The sequence below is a fragment of the Bos javanicus genome, chromosome 22 (genome assembly GCF_032452875.1).
Source record: "Bos javanicus breed banteng chromosome 22, ARS-OSU_banteng_1.0, whole genome shotgun sequence".
Lineage (NCBI taxonomy): Eukaryota > Metazoa > Chordata > Mammalia > Artiodactyla > Bovidae > Bos > Bos javanicus.
The window spans coordinates 54,755,575-54,775,904 of NC_083889.1; the positions used below are offsets into that span (position 1 = coordinate 54,755,575).

Genomic DNA, 20,330 nt, shown 5'->3' on the forward strand with positions numbered 1-20,330 from the left:
AAGAAATGTTTTCTTAGTGAGTAACCAACAGATGCTCTGAAAGCAAAACGTGCCGGGTCATTTACTCCAGAAGTTACTGAGAGGTTAAAGGCAAAAGACACAACTGGGAAACATTCACAGAATGTGGACTTTCCCGACTCGGGTTTTGGTCACTTTGGGTGAGGGATGTCCTCCCTCTGAGCCTCAGTTTTGTTATCTGTATAATGAGGAGGCTGCTGATAACCCCTCCTGGCCTGTGTCCCAGGGTCGCTCTGAGGGTCCCTGCGAGGCAGATAGAAGCAGACTTGTCAGCTGCTACTCAGTCCACTCCTGTGCTAACATCCACCAGGACAGGAGGACCAGGACATTTAGGTGAGAAACAAGGTCAGGGACTTCCCTGGTGGCTCAGTGGTGAAGAATCCACCTGCCAATGAGGGGAACATGGGCTGCATCCCCTTTCCAGGAGGATCCTACATGCCACGGAGCAACTAAGCCCATGCACCACAATGACTGAGCCTGTGTTCCAGAGCCCAGGAGCCTCAACTATTGAAGTATGATCTGTATACTGAAGTATGATATATATACATTCCCTAGAGCCCGTGCTCCATAACAAGAGGAGCCACCCCAATGAGAAGGCTTCACGCTGCAACTAGAGAGCAGTCCCCGCTCGCCGCAACTAGAGAAAAGCTCACAGCAACGAAGATCCCGCACAGTGAAAAATAAATAAATATATATTTTTAAGAAAGAAATAAAGTCAGTACCAAGTGGATCTCTAGGAATAATGGCCAATTTTTTCTCTGTCAGGAAAGATGCTGAAGGAAGAGACTTTGCTAAATTAGAGGAAAATGCTAAACCAAGTTGTCACGTTTTGTGGGGCCAAATTTTCTCATTCAATCATCCCCTCAGCAACTCTGAAATCCTGGGCACAGCCCTGGAGCCCAGCCTGAGCCCTGACATGGGACCCCAGGCAGGCGGTCTCCCCCGTCCCCGGATGCTGAGGTCCCTGTTGGCCGACCTGCCGGGGCTACTGTGAGTCAGGGCCCCCCTGAGTGGGCAGCAGTTGGACTATCGGAGCTCAGTGTGGGGTGAGAGTTTGGCAAAGGCACCTCCAAATATCTCTGCAAGTGCCCTCCTGTCTGCCTTTGCCTAAATCGCAAAAGTGTGCTCACTTGTGACTCTCCTCCTTTCTACCCACATCGTGACTGTCATTCTCTTCTGTTTACTTCCCCATGGCCACCATCAAGTCCAGGCTACCAGGATGACTGCATCAGCCTCCCAACTGTTCCACCGTCCCCCCAGCTCCCAGCCACTTATTCACTCCACAGCAGCAGCCAGATCATTCCTATTTGAAATAAATACTCAAGACATGGAAGCAACCTAAGTGTCCACTGACAGAGGAATGGATAAAGAAGATGTGGTACATAATATACAATGGGCTATTACTCAGCCATCAAAAAGAATGAAATGATGCCACCTGCAGCAAGATGGATGAACCTAGAAATTGTTATACTGACTGAAATAAGTCAAATAGAGAAGAAGAAAGATCCTAGGACATCCCTTATATGCAGAGCCGAAAAAAGAAATGATACAAATGAACTTATTTACAAAACAGAAGCAGACTCACAGACTTCGAGAACCAACTTATGGCTACCAGCAGGGAGGATGGAGGAAGGGATAGTTGGGGAGTTTGGGATGGACGTGTACACACGGCTATATTTAAAATGGATAACCAACAAGGACCTGCTGTATAGCACAGGGAATTCTGCTCAGTGTTTTGTGGAAGCCTGGATGGGAAGGGAGTTATGGGGGAGAATGGATACATGCAGACATATGGCTGAGTCCCTTTGCTGTCCACTTGAAACTATTGCAACATTGTTAATTGGCTACATACCAATATAAAATAAAAAGTTTTTTTAAAAGTCTGCCATCTTCCTTCCAATAAAAAAAAAAAAAAAAAAAAAGCAGAGCATGTCCACCTTTGGCAGATCTTTAATCCTTCCCCACTACCGTCTTTTACTTCTCCATCTAAACTTACCTGCCCATTTCTCAGCTCCCCAAACCCTGTCATCTGCTGAGGCTAATCTGATCAGAGAGCTTCTACAATGGACATACATGCCCAAGGCTTACTAGACCACTCCAGATAGCAGAGTAAAACCAATGCAGTAATTCACACTTAGTATGTGAAACTCCGAAAACACAGAAAATCCAAATCGCCCATTCTCTTGTAACTAACCTACAGATGACACTTGGACAGAAGCTTTCAAAGCTCCCTCATCCTTTCCCGGGGGTGACACAGATGGTGGCCATGTGGGCACTGTGGCAGGTCGGCGGGGAAGGGTGTTGGTGGACACGGCTGTCTGCTATCAAATGCCGTGGTATGCGTAGGTGCTCAGTCGTTCAGTTGTGCCCGACTCTGTGCGACCTCTTGGACTGTAGCCCGCCAGGCTTCTCTGTCCATGGGATTCTCTAAGGCAAGAATACTGGAGTGGGTTGCCATTTCCTACTCCGGGGGGATCTTCCTGATCCAGGGATCAAACCTGCATCTCCTGCATTGGCAGGCGGATTGTTTACCACTGAGCCATCTGGGAAGCCCCAAATGCACTGGCGTGACTGCTGATTCCACCGAGCCCTGCACACACCCACCCCGTGAAAGGACGATTTCTCTGATTGCTCCAAGGTTGCGAGTGAAGTGGCAGCCCATAGCCGTTGACAGAACTCCCAGGCAGTCCCCCAGGCAAAGGGGCTGTGTCTCTTAACGTTTGTAAACGAATGGACAGTCATGAAGCTCCAAGAAGGTCCTCTGTGGGCTTCCAGACCCTTGTTCCATTCCAGGCCCCATGGAGGCTGAGCCAAGGCCCTCCCCACAGGGCTCTCCCTTCTCAAGTCCCCAAGTCAATAATACCTCCTCAGTGTGGCTGACCTCAGTCACATAATAACTGGAAAATAATCTGATGGTGTTAAAAGATACTGAAGTGTGAATGACTGAAATGAGAGCTGTGTAACCCGCCCAGGAACATGGGTCTTTATCTTAAAAGGACATGGGCTAGCCCAAGTGCCCCTCTGTTTTAGAATTTCACGGCGAGGTAAAGCAGCAACACGCAGGCCCTGCAGGACATAAGGGAAAAGTCAGCCGCAGGAAATGTGTCCAAACCGCAGCTTCCTGTCTGCTTCTTGCTTCCTTTTCCTCCCCCGCTACCTGCAGGTCCACAGGGGTCGAGGAGAGAAGTGTTGGTGTCGGGAGGGGCCAGGGAGGCCGGGGGTGGCTGACTGTACAGACAGGTGGTTTGCAACCCAGGGGTTTCCTAAGCGGGGCCACTGTCGGCGCTGAAGTGTAAATGGGATGCAGAGTGCCCCAGGTGAACCAGGGGTCTCAGTCTCACACTCACCTGTCTCCTGGGCCGTCCTCAGTCCACACTCCAGGTGCAGGAAGCCTACAAACAAAGACCAGAAAAGCCTGTCAGAGGGGCCTGTGTTTCCTGGGCTCCAGACCGGTGGCCAGGGATCTGAATCTGACTGTTTGAAATTTAGTATTTGCTTAAAATTTCATATTTGAACTGATCCCAGTATTTAGAAACCGAGGATGGTAGATGTTAACGGTGAGTGCTCAGTCGCACCCGACTCTGCCACCCCAAGTCCAGTAGCCCAGGAAGTGCCTCTGTCCATGGGATTTCCCAGGCACAAATAGTGGATCGGGTTGCCATTTCCTTCTCAAGGGGATCTTCCCGACCCAGGGATCGAACCCGCCTCCTCTGCATCTCTAGCAGATTGATTCTTGCAGGCAGATTCTTTACCCCTGAGCCACCGGGGAAGCCCAGGAGCTGAGGGACTGCACTATCTTTCCAACTGCTCCCGGGAGAGCTGCACTCTGGGCCACGTGTGGATAGGACAGAGATGGGCTGGGCCCGAGCAGGGCTGTCCCCTTGGCCCTGCCAGGCTTCCTACCCGATCTTTCCCTTCTCTGCTCCAGACACACAGACAGAGAATACCGGGGCAGGCGGTGGGGGCGGGGGGAGATCCCAGGTCCATCCGTTGGAGTAATCAAGAGTGAGAAGACTGGATCAGATTCCAGGTGAAGTCGGGGTCCAGGGTCCTGCCGCCCCCTCCCCAGAATCCCTCTCTAGCGCCTCTGTTCTGCGGCTCTGGGGAGCTGCAGGGGGCAGGGTCTTGAGAGCTTCATAAAGGGCCTCTGGACAAAGCTGCGAGAAGTAGTGGTGCAGTTCCCTGGGGGGAGCAAAAGGCTCATCACTGCCACCCCGCATCTGGAAGCAGGTGGGGGGAAGAAATAGTTTCCAGACCCAGGCACAGAATGGGCTGCAAGAGACCCCTGGTGGGAGCTCTCACCTGCGGGCAAGCCACACAGCCAGCCCAAGGGGATCCTCAGGGAACAGCTGGAAGACTAAACACTTCAACAGCTCCCTGCTCCTCAATCTAGGGCTTGCCAGGGCTCCCCACTGGCAGAGCCAACAGGAAGCTGGGGGGGAGGTGCTGAACGGATGCAGCCCTCTGGGTCCACTCCCAGCACAGGGGGGGAGAAGGGCGGCCAGCGGGTCTCCAGGGGTGAATGGCAGCTGTCCAGCCCAGCGGCCCTGCCTCCTGCTCCCCTGCCCTGTTCACAAAGTGGATCCATACCTAAGCCAAGGCTGACCAGGTCCTTCAAGGTGTCAGAAGCTCGGTTCCATCCCAACAGCCATTAGCTGTCCCCAGTTTGTGCCAGAGCCTCTCTATTTTGCTCACCTGGCCTTGCCTGAATTTTCTGCCCCTCCTCTAGCTGCCTCCCTATCCCCTAGCACCTGGACCTCCGTCCACCAACAAGTTCAGGGCCCTGAGCTCCCATAGCCACCCCAACCTGTTCTCTTTCACTGGACACTGTCAAATTCCCCTCCCTACAGAGCCAGGCTGTGCTCTTCCCGGAAAGACAGCCCAGCCCAGGGTTCCCAGAGATCGGGGCACAGAGCTGCAGGGGATCCACTGGCACGAGGCTGACACAGAGCTCCAACCCCCAAACCTCTTCTGGGAAAAACTTGAGCCTTGCAAGGGGCAGCCACCTGCAGGGTTTCATGGAAGCCAGAGCAGCCAGAAGGGACCTGGGAGATCACCTGCTCTATTCAGAGGGAGAAACCGAGGCCAGGAGAGGCGGGAGGCTTGCCCTGGTCACATGGCCAGAAGGTGGCAGAGCCCGTGTCGTGTTGTCCTGCCAGGCTGTCCCTGCCTCCCAGTCTGGGACACATGAGGGCCCTGCCGAGTCAGGAGACGGGTGTCAGGCTCAGTTTCCTCAATAACGATTTCACTAATGAACAGCAACATTAAGGGGTCCTGGTTCATCCTCTCCTCATCCCAAATCTGTGAGGCGGGTCCTGCAGTGGTGCTACAGAAGAGGGAGCTGAGCTCCAGAGGAGTTATCTGCCATGCCTTAGACCAGCACGGCAGGTGAGGCCTGTCGCCGGGGCAACAACACTGATGACAATAATATTAAAAAAGAGAGTTGCCAACTAGGATGTTTTTCCAAGCTGGCCCCTTATGGAGGGCTTCACACACATCATCCCAGGAAGTGTTTTGTTGGTGTTGGGAGTTTAACTTTTTCTAACTTTGGTTAGAATGTGGAGGGTATATACATTTCCAGCTTTACTGAGATATAATTGTTGTATAACATTATGTAAGTTTAAGATGCACATGGCATTAGATACACATTTATTGCAAAGCGATGATCGCTGTAGCAATAGCTAATACCTGCATCATGTCACACAATTACCATTTCTTTCTTCTGCTTGCTTAGCAACTTTCTAGCATATATATACCCCATAGTTTTAACTAGACAGGACTTGTTTTTGTTTAGCTGCTAAGTCATGTCCAACTCTTTGCAACTCCCATCGATTGTAGCCCACCAGGCTCCTCTGTCCATTGGATTTCCCAGGCTAGAATATTGGAGTTGGTTACCAATTCCTCTCCAGGGGATCTTTCCGACCCAGGGATTGAACCCACATCTCCTGCACTGCAGGTGGATTCTTTACCATTGAGCCACCTGGGAAGCCCCTAGCTATGGGTTGTTTACCTGGTTCCTGACTATTTAGTTCCACATACTCATTTTCTGAGCCTCTGTGGGCCTCTCCCTGACATTTAGCCCACGTGAGGCAGAAAGCAGAATCAGTGACCGGTCATGACGAGTGCCCTTCGGTGATGTTCTAGGGGCCTCCCCAGGCTGGGCTGGACCCACCTGCTCCCCACTCGAGGCCTCATGCACACGGTGGCCAGGGCCCAGGCCGGACTCATGAGCGGGCAGCCAGGACTGCCTCACGAGCGGTGCCCTGTCTTCTCCAACAGGGACTACGAGGATGAAAGACTGATGAGCAATCTGTCCTCGCTGGTGAACCTTTAATTACGGAAGAAAGGTGACCCCAGCCCCCGGCCCAGGCAGGCCTGCAGGGAGAGTGGCACTTGGGTATCACCAATGTTAACATTCTGTCCACACGGACACAGCTATAAACCCTGCATCCATGTTTTCTTGTCCATAAATAAAGGTGAAAGGGTAGGATGAGGGGTGACTGGTGGGAAAACCGCCAGACTCCCAGCCTAGGAAGTTCTGCAGAGACATGAGGATGAGTGAGACTAGGTGCACAGGCCTGGGGCAGGTCCGGGCACAGCGGCAGAGGGTGCGCAAGCCTGAAGGCCAACAACTGTCAGTCTATGACTCCTGCACTCTTACGGTTCAGGTGACCGCACCTCACATCCCAGATCCTCTTACAGTGAACCCGCAGAGACAGGGCTGAGCTTGGAGCATGGTGCTTGGGTGGGTGGGGGTGGTCCCAACCACCAACCTCAGGTCACTGGCCCCGGAGAGCAGGGTGAATGTGGGAGTGTTGTTTAGTTGCTCAGTCATGTCTGACTCCTTTGCAACCCCCATGGGCTACAGCCCACCAGGCTCCTCTGTCCATGGGATTTCCCAGGCAAGAATATTACAGTGGGTTGCCATTTCCTCCTCCAGGGGATCTTCCCAGAACAGGGATCAAACCCGTGTCTCCTGCACTGCAGGCGGATTCTTTACCACTTGGGAAGCCTGCCTGTGGGATTACTCACAACCCAATTTCATCCAATTTTACAAGCCAGGCCATAAAGAGAAGTGAAGGCCTGGGTTCAAATCTCTACTTCATCGCTTACCTATCCATGTTCTCAAGCAAGTCACTTCTACCTCCCATGACTCAGTTCTCTCTTCCATAATATGGGAACAGAAATAGCCCCTGGAGAGAGCCGTGATGGAGATAAAATGAGACAATCCAGGGGGAAATACGGAGGGCTGGCACACGTGTGCCTGGCACATGGTGAGTTCTTCATGAGCATTAACAATAACGAAGAAGAATGAACCAGTAGCTCTGCTCTCAAACTGCTTACGAACTAGTGGGGATCTCACACTGGCTAAGCACAAAACTCACAAGAAAGATGAAGGGTAGAACAACACTACAAAACATCCGGAATGAGAACTCAGGGTGGGGGCATCATTTTGATTTAGAGGCAGCAATCAGGGTGGGGGAGAGCTTCCTGGAAGAAGGGACCTGGAAAACACACTTCCAAGTGCGTCCATGTTTTTGTGAGCTCAGGGAGATTAGTATCTCCTCAGGCGAGAGGCCATCCCCATCCTGAAGTCCCTTTTCAGCAGATTGGGCATCGATGAGGTTCTACTGTATACCTGGTTCTCAGTGATACCACTGTATGGTCAATAAAGTCACAAAGCATTGGCGTGCAGAGGCCTCAGACTTTCTAATACACATCCTGCCTCCTCCAGGAATCTCCCCAGGATTGCTTCAGCCCACATGGATTTCACACTTTTCACAGGGCACCAGCAGCCAAAGCCCAAACCACATGCCCTAAACAGCTCGCAGACAGGGGAGAAGCCCTGGATTCTGGTCCCAGCTTGGGCCCCTACTCCCTGTGAGACGTTGCCCAAGAGCCAGGTCTTTCCAGTGGTCATGTACCAATGTGAGAGCTGAACTGCAAAGAAGGAAAGCGCCGAGGGACGGACGCTTTCTAACTGTGGTGCTAGAGAAGACTCTTGGGAGTCCCTTGGACTGCAAGGAGATCCAACCAGTCCATCCTAAAGGAAATCCTGAATATTCTTTGGAAGGACTGATGCTGAAGCTCCAATACTTTGGCCACCTGATGCAAAGAACTGACTCATCAGAAAAGACCCTGATGCTGGGAAAGATAAGGCAGGAGGAGAAGGGGGTGACAGAGGATGAGATGATTGAATGGCATCACTGACTCAATGGACATGAGTTTGAGCAAGCTCCAGAAGACAGTGGAGGATAGAGGAGTCTGGTGTTCTATAGTCCATGGGGTCGCAGAGTTGGATACAACTTAGCGAGTCAACAACAGCCACTCTCTGGGCTGTCTGTGAAACTGGGCCTCAGTTTCCTTATCTGTGACCAAGGGGTTGGACTAGAGTATGATCCCCCTGAATAAACTCTAGGGAAGCACTGGCCTTTTGCGATGCTCCCTAGAACAGAGGACTGCGGTTCACACCTCAGCCCCTCCCACCCTTGTATATTTCACAAAGCGATGAACATGTGAGGCTATGATAAGTACTGTAACACAGAAACTGACTGACTTGGCTTTGCTTGATGCAGCATTTACCAAACTAACCTGACTTTCAGACTTTTTTGAGGGAGCAGTGTCTATTTGCTGTTGTTTAGTCTCTGTGTTGTATCTGACTCTTCTGCGACCTCACGAACTGTAACCCGCCAGGCTCCTGTCCATGGGATTTCCCAGGAAAGAGTACTGGAGTGGGTTGCCATTTCCTTCTCCAGGGGATCTTCCAGATCCTGGGATTGAACCGAGGTCTCCTACATTGGCAGGTGGATTCTTTACTGCTGAGCCACCAGGGAAGCCCTTTCCTGATATAATGTTGGGTTATGTACCCGCTCAAACTGTACCCGTGGAGTTGATCCTATTTGAGCTGGAAGGAGGATGGGAATAGATGAAGTATAAATAGGACACTTTTCCAAGGGAGGAGAAGAAAAAGCAGAGTGATCATATCACCCACAAATCTAGACATTTTAGGGGCCCACAGCAGGCTACCCCCAAGCATGTCACAAGGGCATATTGATTATTTTGAATGTCTATTAACACCCACAAAACTAGCATTTCTCAGAACCCACTTTGGGAATGCTGGCCTCAAAGAGCTCTCAGGTACCCTCCTGCTCTGTCAATAAGGGGATTCAATAAGAGTCTGAGGTGTGAAATTTCACCCTCTGGGTAATTGCTCCAAAATGTCTCGGCTGCATTTCTGGCCAAGATGGGAGGGCGCCCTCCTCCAGCTCCCATGGCAGGTCCTGGGTCTCTGCCACAGCCCGTCTTGCCCTGCAACCATGGGTGTGTCTCTTCCAGCAGAGGACCACAAGCTCTTGAGAGAGTGACCACATCTGGACACCAATGTGCTCTGGGGCTTGACAAGCTCAGTGCCTGAAACACACAGTGTGTGTTCAATAAATACATTTGAGTACAGGGGTGATGTTTAAAATATTTTACAAGGGGTGTGTACCAAGAGGGACATGAGCTATAAATAACCTACAGGTGCTTGTCAGTCAAACACCAGCCTGCTGGAATGAACGAACGACTGAATGAATGATAAGGCCTGCGTGAGAGAACATAATTATTAACTAGAGAGAAAAAAGCACTTTCTAAGACAAAGCCCAGACTATTTTTTTTTTTTTTAACATTTTTTCCCCTTCTGTGTTTTTCTGGCTTGGCTGTTCAGATCTGGGTGGTGGGGGCTGGGTGTTACGAAGATGACCCCTCCTACAGAGCCCCAGGCAGGAGCCAAGGCCAGAGGAAAAAGTGGGCTTTCCTGTGTCTTCAACAGAGCTGGCAGCAGGTTCAGCATTTCAAATATCCTTCTGAAATCTGAATCCAAAACAGAGCATTTTTTCAAGTAAATAATACCCTTGAATTCCGTGGCTGCGGGAGGCACCATGGCCCTCCAGATTTCAGAGGTGAGGCAGCATAGGGAGCCGTCGGAGCACAGTGCACCCCAAACTTGGGTCTCCTGGCTCCCCCAGGCTGCCTGTCTTCCAGGGGTGAGAAGAGTGGGCACACTTCAGGCCTTAGAGTAGCTAAGAGACATTTTTCTCTGATCAGACCTGCTAATGCCACAGGGAGATTCAGGAAGGCTTCACCCTGGGGATGGTCATGGGCTTTGGGAGCCCTGGGTCAAGGGAGGGCGGGGTTGGAGAAGATGGGGTGGAGGAGTCTGGTGGCCGCAGGTAAGATTAGAACGGGCCAGGGTCCTCTCTGTGACAGGCAGCACCTGACACCGCTGAGCTCGCGGATGGCATGGCTTCAGATTTCCATATTGGTTTCTCTCCTGCATCAGGATTTGAAGCAGATACCCGCTGGCTTGAGTTACAAAATCCGGCTCACAGCTTCCTGACCCTTGGCTTCTGGGAGGCTTGCAGAGGAGGTGTGAGTGGCTGGGGAGGGGCCAGGCCTGGGGCACATTCAGAGGGCACAGGAGAGAGAGGTCAGGGAAATACCTCTGTGAGGAGTGATGCTCACACCGACGGACCCTCCAGGGGTGACCCCTCTTCACCACCATCCTGTGCTATCCGGGCACACTGCGGGGAAACTAGTCTGTATATGGTCTCCGCGTAGTCCTGTCTCACCCCTAACACCTGCCCAACCTCCCTCTAAGCTCTTTCCTAACCAGACCTGCAGGCCTCCACCAGTGGGAAGCAATGTCCACCCCGAATCCAACCAGCAGTTTGCCTTCTTCTTCTTCTTTTTTTTAAGTATGTTTATGGTTACTTTATATTTATAACAGCTGTTACCACTTTTTCCCATTTATGGTAGGCAATAAAGTTTCATTTGCCAGCATCAGGGTCTGTTCCAATGAGTCCCTGATGATGGGAAAGATTGAGGGCATGAGGAGAAGGGGGCAACAGAGGATGAGATAGTTAGGTAGCATCGCTGACTCAACGGACATGAGTTTGAGCAAACTCCAGGAGATAGTAAAGGACAGGGAAGCCTGGCATGCTACAGTCCACGGGGTTGCAAAGAACTGGACATGACTTAGCAACTAAACAACAACAAGGTTTCATTTTGGATTTTTAACAAAGGGAGTTCATTTGAATAAAAAGACAAACTACTTTTCAGGACAGGTGATCTCGTGTACAGGTGAGGAAGGGGCATGTGAATGACTGGAGTCTGGGCAACTTTCATCTAGTCCAACCTGCCCACATCACAGATGGAAACACTAAGTCCAGAGGGCAGGGGCCTTCCCCAGGCACACACAGCCAGTTAATAGCAAGGGCTGGGATGAAGAACTCAGGGTCTTTTTGTTGGGCCATCTCTTCTTTGTGCAGCCAGGCTGTGAAGATCTCCCTGAGTGTGGTCCTCGCCAGGGAGGGGAAATGTGCCCTCATAGACCTGTTGCTTCCAGGGTACTAGGGCCCTGAAGAGGCTGGACCTGAGCCTCTTCACCAGTAAGACTTCAAGGCAAAAGTGAGTAACACTGCCCAGGGAGCCCAGAATCTCAAGTTCTCATTTTGTTTTAGTCTATGACCTTGGATGGATTTGGGCTTCTCTGGTGGCTCAGCTGGTAAAGAATTTGCCTGTAATGTGAGAGGCCTGGGTTTGATCCCTGGGTTGGGAAGATCTCCTGGAGAAGGGAAAGGCTACCCACTCCAGTATCAGAATCCTGGAGAATTCCATGGACTCTATTGTCCATGGGGTCGCAGAGAGTCGGACAAGACTGAGCGACTTTCACTTTCACTTTGGATGAATTCACTCCCTTTGCTGGCCCTCTCTTTTTCCTGTGTAAAATGGGTGAGGGGTTATGAGTCAAGTGAGTCCTGCTATCTCAGCATCCTGTGACCCACCTCCCTCCCCCACCCCGAGACCTATCAGAGGCCAAAGCCTTCCTGAGCATGACCAACACTGCGAGTAGGAACAGCATCCTTCAGTCAGACTTGGTTTTTCTTAGACATGAGCTATGCTCAGTCGCTCCGTTGTGTTGACTCTTTGTGACCCCATGGACTGCAGCACACCAGGCTCCTCTGTCCTCCACTATCTCTCTGAGTTTGCTCAAATTCATGTCCATTAAGCCAGTGATGCCATCCAGTCATCTCATCCTCTGCCACTCCATTCTCCTCTTGCCCTCAATCTTTCCCAGCATCCAGAGTCTTTTCCAACAAGTCAGTTCTTTGCATCAGGTGGCCAAAGTATTGGAGCTTCAGCATCAGTCCTTCCAGAAAACCTTCAGGGCTGATTTCATTTAGGACTGACCAGTATGATCTCCTTGCTCTCCAAGGGACTCTGGCTAATACGTAGGAAGTAGTGACGGTGAGGCCTGCTGGTATATCCCATCACCTTTCAATGTGACTTCTTAAGGCCCTGAAGCTCAGTCTCAGCCCCGTGGATAAAGGCAGGACCTCCCCAGAGTCTTCAGTGCAGGAGGACTACCCCGGGAAGGATGGCCGTGCGATCAAGTCATGCCATTTACAATGCCTATGTGCAGACTTTACAGTCTACAACCACCTTTCATAGCCTTTATCACATTTCATCCTCACAACTGCTGTCAAGCTGGGAGAACTCCAAGCCCAATCTCTTTCTTGACTCCCTTCTGAAGAATAAAAACTATCATAATGACAATAACTAGATAGACAGTTGATTCTTGTCATTAGTGGTGGTTATGTTCTATAAAATCTCTACAAATGCTGAATGAGTGAACAGTGAACCACTACTCCAGGGGGAAATACAGGATCAGGTTCCTGCAAGCTTAAGTTGACAACCTTTTCATCAACTGATCCACACATAACCTTGATTTATGTGTGTTTCTATATATGCATCTTATTAGTACCTCCTGTTGATTAATCAACATTGGACGCATAGCCCACAGCACTATAACTCACATCTGAACAAAGCCTGTCTGACATATGTATTTTCTCCATAAGACCGAGCACAGCCTTCCTGGCTTAAACACACACTGCGCTTGGGGGTCATTTAAACCAGCAAAATCACCAAGAGAAAGTGCAAAAGCGTGGAAAGCGTGGCCACAAGTAGACCACAAGGAAGCACACTGGTTGACATGTGACAGCTGAAACACAAAAGCAGAGTGGTACCTGCTGAGCTTCAGCTGGAAACTCGCACACTGGGTGACTCAAATTTTGACCACGCCTCACGTTTCTGCCAACGACTGCAAAAGCACTGCTGAGTACTGATTTTGGAGGTTACAAATCAAGTGTAGTCAGTAGACGAACTTCAAAAGTAACGTGGAGTCTGTGACGTGTGATATCCCGTGGCCCAGGCCCTTCAGGTGCTGGGGGCATGCAGCCTGCTCCCCCAGGACTGACCCTTCATTTGTGGAGCACATGTGGCCTGCCAGGCATTGCACAGTCTCACCACCTAGCAATGGTTATTCTGAGAAGAGATGGTTAGTTTTGGCTGCAGGTGCAGAGGCCCACGGTGGGGACACCGCCCAGCATGGATGAAAACCATGGACGCTTCCCTCTGGGGCCCACCTGCGCCCCTAAGCTTCATCTACATGCCCTCATTCTAGAAACTGTTTCTACATCAGGTTTCTTAAAACCCTGTTCATTTCCACCTTCCTGCCAAGTAAGCAGTTCAGCTCACAAACTATATTAATCCCTGGCATAAATTCATTCAAACAAAATATTGCCAAGCAACACAAAGGCAGAAATCCTCTTATGACCTACATGGGTATCGATGCTGTGCATTGAGGAAGGGCTGAGCCTCTTAGCACTGATTGTCAACACACCCGAATCCCAGAGCAAAGAGTCCAAGCAGGGCCAGAGGACAGGCCTGAGGGACACACCACACCCCCAGGACAGAATGCCACTTGCCGTGGCAGGAGGTGGGCACTGCTCTTTGTCTACTGGTTTCACAGGATCTGGGCTTCCCAACAAAAAGTGTGAAAATAGGATTTCCCAGGTAGCGCAGTGGTATAGAATCTTGGGTCGGGAAGATCTCATGGAGATGGAAAAGGCGATCCACTCCAGTATTCTTGCCTAGCAAATGCCATGGACAGAGGAGCCTGGCGGGTTGCAGTCCATGTGCCTGCAAAGAGTCGGACACGACTGAAAGACTGAGCATGCAGTCATGCACTTCACAGGATCCTCATAGACAAAGGAGGGCAGTACTTAAGGGCTGGATACTTTTAGTGAAAACCAGCTTCATGATCCTGACTAATTAACTTCCTCGAATACAAATACTGCACTTAAGACTTTATAAAGCACATTCACATAGATGGCTGACTCCACTTCCCTCCAACTGAGAGGCAGGTGGTGATACTAGCCCAGTCTAGAGATGAGGAAAGCGAGGCTCAGGGGAGGGGAGTCACTTGCTTGATGTCACACATCTGGGCAGGAGGCAGAGCAGGGATTTGATCCTCTGTCTTTTGTCTCCTACATGCGTACTCAGTCATTAAGACATGTCTGACTCTTTGCGGCCCCATGGACTGTAGCCCGCCAAGCTCCTCTGTCCAGGGGATTTCCCAGGCAAGACTACAGGAGTGGATTGCATGGAATCTTCCCAACCCAAGGATCAAACCCACGTCCTCTGCGTTGGCAGGCAGGTTCTCTAACACTGAGCCACCTGGAGAAGGAATTTAGCCTCCGAAGGCAAGTCTTTCATCTGCTTCCACAGGTAGAGGAAGAACAGTTTCTTCCCCTGAGTTGGTCAATTGCAAGTTGGAGACTGTGTCTCAGCAGTAACACAGCAGGAAAGGGGCAGCTGACAGTGGTGCACACAGACCCTACCCCGCACGGATCAGTTCTGCAGCCCAGCCCGCCACCCATCAGCTGCGCTTCCTGGAGCAGCTTACTTGCTCTGGTGTCTCAGTTGTCTCCCCTGGAAATCTTTAAAGTAATACCTGCCTCAGAGACTGGTTCCAACCATTAAATGAGTCAATATTTGTAAAGTGCTTAGCCGAGAGTTTACCACTTAGTAAATGCTATATAAATATTTGTTAAAATTCAACAAAATTAACCTAGGTATAAGTGAGAAGGGGAAAGTATTTGCCAGATCTGTTGTTGCCCCAGATTTTCTGTTTCTAATTCAGGCGAACTCCATGTTTATTTGTTGTGATTAACATTACTATCAATAGCCCAGTGAGAAGTCCATCTTTCCTACCTGTAGCAATTAGGTAGGAATGTGTGTGCTCGATTGCTCAGTCCCGTCCGACTCTTTGCAACCCTATGGACTATAGCCCACAAGGTTCCTCTGTCCATGGGATTTCCCAGGCAAGAATACTGGAGAGGGTTGCCATTTCCTTCTCCAGGGGATCTGCCTGACCCAGGGTTCAAACCCATGCCTCCTGCATCTCCCACATTCCAGGCGGATTCTTTCCAACCAAGCCACCAAGGAAGCCCTAGGTAGGCACGGAGTTACTCTATAACTCTGTGTGTAAATACTATTTACCCGTTTTACAGAGGAGGACTCCTGAGCTCACTGAGGTGACGGGACTTGTTCGAGGACACATAACTGGTAAGTGGCAAAGTCAGGATTCAAATACAGCACACAGACCTCTGACTCGCATCTCATCGGTGATGCCCAAGCTCCTGCTAATGGAGACAGGCTACTGGAGGCCCGGGCTTGGGGAGAGAAGGTCGCTGCCAGGGGGCTGCTGTGGACACGGTGTGACAGACCACGCAGAGTGGCCTCTACTCCTGCCCCCCACAGGAGAATTTTGGACTTCATGTACCCCATGAAAAACAGGCTCTGTCTCCTTAAAGAAGAGTACAGGCCCCCTCTATTCTGGCAAGAAGGAGTCAAAGTGGCTCCATGTGAAATACAACTTCAGGATTAAAACTGCAGAACACTCTTTGGAAGGTACTAGAAGATTTAACGTGGCTTGCTGTCTATTTCCCAATTTGCTTCTTACAGAAGTTTCAGGAAGGCCATATTTCTCACCCTAAGTGGTTTGTGCCCAAAGCTAAAACATCGTACCACATCCAGTAGAGAGAAGGGACCCTGAAGTTAATGTGAAGCAGGCCCATGAGGTCTCCCACTTGGATCAGGAGACTTGGGTTCAAGACCTGGCTCAGCCACTATCTTGCCGTGTAACCTCAGGAAAGTCCTTTCCTTCTCCGTGCCACATGAGCAGGGTTGCTGTCCAGTATCTCAGTTGCGTCCCACTCTGCGACCTCATGCACTGCAGCACACCAGGGTTCCCTGTCCTTCGCTATCTCCCAGTTTGCTCAAACTCACGTCCATTGTGTCAATGATGCCATCCAACCACCACTGAGCAGTGGGGCAGTGGCCAAAGGCTGCAACCAGTCTGAAGACGACTTTTTGTCGTTGGCGTGGAGACAGTTTTAAAAATTAGCAAACCTAGGGCTTCCCTGGTGGTCCAGTGGTTGAGAATCCGTCTCGCAATGCAGGGGATATGGGTTCAATCCGTAATCCGGGAAGATCTCACCTGCCGCAGGGCAACTCAGCCCACGCACTACAACTACCGAGCCGAGCTTCAGAGCCCGTGCTCCGAAACAAGAGAAGTCACTGCCCTGAGAAGCCCGCGGACCGCACCTAGAGAGTAGGCCCTGCTCGCCGCAACCAGGGAACACCCACAGGCAGCAGTGAAAACCCAGCGCAGCCAAAAGATAGATAAATAAAGAAATAAATATTTTAATTAGGAAACTTACATATAAGAGTGCAGATTTCTGGATTTTCTTAAAATTGGGAATACCTGGCTCCTGGATCTCAGCCTCCCACAAGGAGACCTAAGTTCGTTCCCTTACAGAAACCGCAGTCCCTAGCGCTCCTCACTGTTTCGCCCCTCCCCTTCCTCACCTTCACACAGCCTGGCACCGGTCTTCCCTGGGGACATTTGAGTTTGCCATCCATGGGGTCAGCATCCTCTGTGCACCCTGTAAGCACTAACATTTCCTGGCTTCAGTGGCATTCCCCCACCTTAGCTGTCATTATTCTGAGGCCCCATGGGAAGAGGGACCCCACCTCCTCACCCTGGTTACCCCAAGACCCAGGACATGGCAGGTGCATCCCAACGTTTCTGATGACTTCTGAGACAGAGGCGACTGTGGAAAGAGTCCTGCATGAGCCAGGGGGCCTGGCCTCGAGCTCTGCCCTGCCACAGAGGGACATCTGACTCAGAAGAATCTCTGTCTGTCTCCTGGGCTTCTCTTTTCACCTCTTAAGAGGGCGGGCCAGCTCTGCCAGGCCCCTTGTAGGTGGCTCAGATGAGAAGGTCCTCCAAAGGTCTGGCCTCTGAGGTCCTGGCTTGGTGCCCCCAGGGTCACTAGGCACTTGCGCTGTGACAGTCCAGTGGACCTGCTGCCGCTGCTCCCCCGACCGGCTCTCCTGTGTCCCCCTCCCCATGTTGGCTGGCCCGAGGGGCTCAGCACTGCCCCAGAGCCTGGCCTTGCTGGGGGCTGTGGGCTCCTGGGGAAATACGGGCACTCCAATGCAGGGAACAATGTCTTTGTATGACTACTGACTGGGTTCCCAGAGACTCGGGCTAAGTCAGGGCTCCTTTGAAATGAAAATGATAAAAGACAAGGATGTGCCGAGGCAGGGTAGGACCCGCGGCCCCAGGCCATATGGCACCTGGTTCCTTCCTGACTCAGGAGACCTTCCACTATCAGGTACGTATTACTTTAGTACTCTCAGTTATATATTCTGTTGTTTAGTTGCTAAGTTGTATCTGACTCTTTGTGACCTCGTGGACTGTAGCCTGCCAGGCTCCTCTGTCCATGGGATTTCCCAGGCAAGAATACTGGAGTGGGTTGCCATACCCTAGGGCATCTTCCTGACCCAGGAATCAGACCCTCTGCTTCTGCATCTCCTGCATTGGCAAGCGGGTTCTTTACCACTGAGCTATCAGGGAAGCCCCATATATTCTGTTACCTGCAATCAAAATGCTCCTTCTTGATGCTCAAGGCAAATGAGGCCATGTGCCTGAATTATGGCCAACTCCCTGTTGCCTGGTGGTGGTGGCTACGTGTGAGACCCTGGTTTCCGCGGTTTTAGTGTCTGCCACAGCACCATATCCCAAGGTGACCTCGCTGGGCTCTCGCTCAACTTAGCCTGGGAGACATTACCAGCCTCCCCCCAACCCCACTCAAGAAGTGCCCTTTCCATGGCCTCTCACAGATGCACAAAGCTAGTCCCCAACCCCAACCAACAGAACAATCTCTCTAATGTGAAATAGACCCAGGACCTTCTCTTTGTGGCCTTGAGGAAACATATCTTTTTGGGGCACAGTGACATTAAAAAAAGACAGAGCACATCCTTTTGGGAGCCTCCAATCATGGGTTTTGAAGGCTGAGAGAGTCCAGCCCAGGCCATTTGGGTCATCCTCCTGCCTCCAGAGGGATGGCCTGTCGCCTCCAAGGAAGAGAAGCATAGGACTGCCTTATGCACCGTGACCCCATGTCTGGCCAGCCTGGCCACCCAGAAGGACTCTTTCCCCCAAGTACCTCCCCTTTGAGTCCCCACAGCACCACGGGAATCCCCTGAATCCACGGGAGCATGCCATGCCTCGAGTGTGAGGCTCTGGCCTCTGCCAACAGGCAGACTGCTCCACTCTTTCTCGGACCAAGTTTCAGAGTACTGTCTTGAGGGGCAGCTCTGCTGGGGCAGCCCCATCACAGGGGCAGCCAGGGCTCAGAGGTCTGAGCTGGGTGTCAGGGAGCCACAACAGCATGTTACTCAACTCAAGGCTGTCACAGAGGAAAGGGAGACGACCTCTTCAGCGTGGTTTCAAGGACCCTTGAGTGGAAACTAGAGGGGGAAGGCCCTGTGGGACAGAGAACAGGGCCTTCTAACATCCACAGGATCACCAGGCGAGTGTCCATCCACAGGAAGTGGTGAGTTCTCACTTGCTCTCCTCTGTGGGAGGCGATGGGGAGTCATGAGAGCTGAGAGCTTACAGAGTGGCTGTGACTCAACTCACAGTTGTCCGAGCTTCTAACTTTTCAAGAGAAGCTGGAAATTCAGGTTTTTCCATGACATCTCTCAGTGTGGGAATTCAGAAAGCTAATTCCAGTAAAAAACAAAAGGTGGGATAACGCAAAGTATATAGAATTGAACATGCATGCACGGCATTAGCCTGAAGACCTCCATTGGGAGGCTCTGAGTCGAGAGTTTTAGGGTTCAGGAAGGTTGCAGGTCAAACAAACAAGAAGCAGCTCTAAAATCCACTCGCAGAGCTCTTCCCTCCACCACCAACACTCTGAGGACACCAGGCAATACGACCTCCTTTAGGCTAGAGTACGGTGCACGGTGTATGAGGTCAGATGTATGGTGGTGAGTTTCTCCATCTTACCCCTGGGCCATTTCCTCCTGTGTGTGCACACTCTGAAGCCCACCCCATCCACTCTCCCGCCCTCTCCTATGGTCTGAGCACTTGGGATGCAGGACAGACAGGAACCGGACGCTGCTTTCAGTACAGTCTGCCGTGATTTGGCCTTGGTGGGAAATTTCCCTGGCTCCTCGTAGGTAGCACTTTGCACACAGCAACAGCACAGCACCCGTGGGGGCCCTCCCACAAGGCCCTGCTCGTCCCTGACAAGGACAGCACCCTCTCAGTCGTCTTCATCAATCCCTGCCGGCTCTGCAGGCAAGACTGGCCTCTGCAAACAGCCCCCTGGGGGTGTTTCACTCAGCACTTCCCGCCTCAGCTCAAAAAGATTCCTGCAGTGAGGGAGGCTGTGGCGGTGACACCGAGGGTCACTCCCAGGTCTTCCTGCTGGGCCTCCTGGGACACGGGCGAGGCGGGAAGGGGAGAAGGACCTCAGGGCCACCCAAATTAAAGCCTTGGGCCCCAGAACTTGAACCTGTGCCCAGAGACACAAAACATGCCACTTAGCAACTGGGTGACTGCCCGCAGTTTCAGCCTCTAAGAAGGGGATAAAACCCTCGGTCTGCTGAGCCCATGGGGGCAGGATGTGGACAAGCCAGATGCAGGAGTGCTATTCCAATGTAAAGGTGATTTCCCCTTCCACCGCCCATGGTGTGGCCACTGGTGTCAGTGAAGAGCTGCTTCGCTCACCCCAACGCTCCCTGCCTCTGAGAGCCAGGGATGAGACAGACAGGAATGAGAGGTGACAGTGGTGGAGGCTGGACCACCCTCCAGGAGATCCACAGGACCTGCAGGACTGGCTCTGTGACCACGCCACCTTTCTTGGCTGGAGGAGGCTGGGAAGATGGGCTCACTCAGGCAGAGGGGCCCAGGTGCTTATGGCCCCAGGGAGACTAGAAAGAACATCTAGAAACAGGATTGTCCTAAAAGGTGAATCTGGCCTATTGCCTCCCTGATTTAAACTGCTCAGGGGACTTTCACTTCCAGTCAATATGCAGTAACAGAGATCAGTTACTCTTGTGGCTGT

The 20,330-nt window shown here is 51.5% G+C and overlaps 1 protein-coding gene across 9 annotated transcripts in view; it reads right to left on the bottom strand.

Annotated features, from left to right (window-relative positions):
- The window catches only part of ATP2B2 (ATPase plasma membrane Ca2+ transporting 2), a 380,163-nt gene that overhangs the window by 295,430 nt on the left and 64,403 nt on the right, over nt 1-20,330 (bottom strand). For all 9 annotated transcript variants that reach the window (XM_061397083.1, XM_061397086.1, XM_061397080.1 and 6 more), the window contains exon 2: nt 3,366-3,410. The gene's annotated coding sequence lies outside the window, so the exon portion shown is untranslated. The remainder of the gene's footprint in view (nt 1-3,365; nt 3,411-20,330) is intronic.